Here is a 3,907-nt window from a genome sequence, read left to right as displayed (position 1 = left end):
AAATCGGCGTTGATTCATGCAAAATGTTCAAAATGTTCACCCCTTAAAAAGTGCCTTCTGGACAGTTTTTCGAAATTCTTTCGCTTTTTTGTCAATTACACATGTGTAAGAACTGTATGAATATACTTTTGTCCAATTGTATTATCATAATTTCTTTTTTTTTTATTACTTGCGTATATGCGTGTTACGTTTTGTCCATTTGCAATATGATTTCATAGGAAGTCAAAATTCAAAAAGTCCAAAATTGCAAAATTTCATAAAAATTCATACACCCCTAAAAAGTGCTTTCTGGACGGTTTTTCCAAATTCTTTAGAATTTTGTGTCAATTACACACGTATAAGAACTGTATCAACATACTTTAGTCATATTTTATTATCATAATCTTTTTTTTTCTTACTTGTGCATTAGGCATATGTTTTCTCCATTTGGAATATGATTTCATAGGAAGTCAAAAGTCAAAAATAGCAAAATTTATAAAAAACACACCCCTTAAACACCGCTTTGTCACCTATCCTGCTGTGTGTGTGTGAGCTTTTCTTTGACATCTGTTGGGTTTCAAAATAAATGATTTTACAATTCAGGAGGGTTGCCTAATCACACATATGAAGTTTTGAAAAGATCTGACCTTTTAACCCTTGGAAACAGAACCACTATGACACATTTAAGGCACTTCCTGTTGTTAACAGTAGGAAGCTATAAATAAACCCATATCCTGATTGGGGTAGCGTCTTTACAGAATCCTGAGTTTTAAGCCTACGTTAAGAACTGAGTTATTTACGCAAGAGGGTTTAGTGACTGTGTATTATTTCAGAAAATCATAGAAAATCACAGAAATCTTGCAGAGCTCCGCAGCACACTTTAAAAATATTCGTATGAACACCCTGCAACTGGATTCATTAAACTGCTGAAAAAAACACCTATATTTGAACATCACTCAATCTGTCATTTTGCGATTCTTAATTGACGATAGATAAATGGTTGATTTTTTTTATTGACACCGGAGGCTCCTTGACTTTGACGTGAAGTGAAAATAATTTCTCTATTTTCATTTTGGACCTTTAATCCCAGAAAAATGGCCATAACTCAAAAACCGTTGAGGCCTAGACGCCATCTTGTTCGGGGCAACCTGCCCATTATGACAAGCCTATGCTTGGCTTCAAAATATTTTCAGTTTTCGAGATAAGGCCCGTCGTCATTCGTGATGTTTTGTCAAATTGCAATTTGATTGCTTATGCCCTCTTGTGGGATTTTCCGGGATAAGCGGAACAATGATTCATGTACAAAGATTCTTTATAAAACGAAACCGGAATGTCCGACAAAGTTCATTTGATGACTTCCCGGTAGGTCTGGCCCTGCCGCTCTGACCGCCATCCCGAGTTTTACAAATGTTTTCGGACGTCTAGTAAGGGACAGTACATTTGCAATATGGACTTTCTCACTAACCATACAGAAAATGTCGAAATGTTCCCTTAAGGTATGTAAGGGCTGTTATTTATATTTACACTTATTTGTCAAAAGGTTAACAGAGGACAGGTCCAGTTGGTAAATCAATTTGAAATTTCACATACCTGAAAATCTATGGCAATTATATCAGACTCAAACCAGATCAGATCAGATCAGGTCTCTTGGACCTATGAAGACCTTTATCACACACATTACAGAAACTGACAAATGTCAAAATATGTGCTCAACCTTACTACCATAACCACCAACCACATAAAGTTGTACAACAATTCCACTAATGATTGGCACAAACACACATATATTAGATCACACCCCCAAATATGTTAATCAGTCCCACTGGTGCATTGACCCACCTACATTTCAAAGCGCAGTGATGATTGTACCTTATATTACAAATATTGGGTATGAAAAAGTAACATTATACTAGATATACTATACTAATTTTCCACATAATGTGAGTTCCATGTGTAGCTTTGAAGGTACATTAACCTTTGGAAACTCCCCATCCCGGATCCGGGATTGTGACTAAGCCTCAGGCTCATTAGCATAACGCAACGTTACGATTTCTGCACGCAAATAAATTAAAATAATGTGTTTGCTCTCAAGCTTAGCCTTTCTTAACAACACTGTCATCTCAGATTTTCAAAATATGCTTTTGAACCATAGAAATTGACTAATTTGTGTGGAGAGTATGCAAAGCAACATGTCCATATTCCCAGGTATGTAGCACGCAACATTTTCACAAAAAAGCCATTAGCAAATAAATAAAATCATTTACCTTTTGAAGAGCTTCTGATGTTTTCAATGAGGAGACTCCCAGCCACATACCAAATGCGCAGTGTTTCCTGAAAGCGTCTGTGTGTAGGGAGAAATCGTTCCGTTTTCCACATTCGCCTGGCTATCGAAACGAACCGAAATGCAGTCACCTACAACGTGAAACTTTTCCGGATTAACTACATAATATCGACCGAAACATGGCAACGTTGTTTGGAATCAATCCTCAAGGTGTTTTTTCACATATCTCTTCATTGACATGCAGTTCTTGGAAGCTTGCTTCTCTGTCTGTGCCCCATGGAAAAATACTGGCAGGTGACTTTTGCACACCAATTTCGGCGCAGGACACCGGGCGGACACGTGGTAAATGTGGTCTCTTATGGTCAATCTTCCAACGATCTGCCTACAAATACGTCACAATGCTGCAGACACCTTGGAGAAACGACAGAAAGGGCAGACTCATTCCTCTTGCGTTCACAGCCATATAAGGAGATCATGAAAGACAGAGCCTCAAAATCCTTGTCATTTCCTGGATGCCAAGTCATCTTGGTTTTGCTCTGAAGCTCACGTTAAAGGGCACGCACAGAGAAAGATATTTGTATTTCTGGACACGTCAGAGTGTTTTCGAACAGTAGCAATTATATGCATAGTGTGAGCATCTTTTTGTGACAAAATATCTTGTTTAAAACGGGAACGTTTTTCTTCCAAAAATGAAATAGCGCCACCATAAGTGTAAGAGGTTAAGTGTACCCCAAGAAACAACACTGTACCCTAACCGCACCCTTATTTTAGAGAGTGTGTGAATGTATGTTCCTGATATTAAATATGTACCTGGTGGTGTAACAGTATAATTTTAGACCGTCCCTTTGCCCATACTCGGGTGTGAACCAGGGACACTCTGCACACATCAACAACAGTCACCCACGAAGCATCGTTACCCATCGCTCCACAAAAGCCGCGGCCCTTGCAGAGCAAGGGGAACCACTACTTCAAGGTCTCAGAGCAAGTGACGTCACCGATTGAAATGCTATTTAGCGCGCACCGCAAACTAAGCTAGCCGTTTCACATCCATTACACTGGCATGGCTGAAACATTAATGCACGTCTGCCCAAAGGTTGCAACTTCCGGCGCCGGCAGAGATGGCCGCCTCGCTTCACGTTCCTAGGAAACTATGCAGTTTTTTGTTTTTTTACGTGTTATTTCTTACATTAGTACCCCAGGTCATCTTAGGTTTCATTACATACAGTCGAGAAGAACTACTGAATATAAGAGCAGGCCAACTCACCATCAGTACACCAAGAATATGACTTTCGCGAAGCAGATCCTGTGTTCTGCCTTTCACCCAGGACAACAGAATGGATCCCAGCCGGCGACCCAAAACTTCATTCATAAAATAGGAAGCAGAAGGTGATCTTCTGGTCAGGACTGGAGACGGGCACATCGTGCACCACTCCCTAGTATACTTCTCGCCAATGTCCAGTCTCTTGACAGCAAGGTTGATGAAATCCGAGCAAAGGTAGCATTCCAGAGGGACATCAGAGAATATAACGTTTTTTGCTTCACGGAAACATGGCTCACTGGAGAGACGCTATCCGAAGTCGTTGCAGCCAGCTGGTTTCTCCACGCATCGCGCCGACAGAAACAAACATCTTTCTGGTAAGAAGAGGG

Source organism: Oncorhynchus masou, chromosome 22 (genome assembly GCF_036934945.1).
Source record: "Oncorhynchus masou masou isolate Uvic2021 chromosome 22, UVic_Omas_1.1, whole genome shotgun sequence".
NCBI lineage: Eukaryota > Metazoa > Chordata > Actinopteri > Salmoniformes > Salmonidae > Oncorhynchus > Oncorhynchus masou.
Note: the sequence above shows the minus strand (reverse complement) of the source record.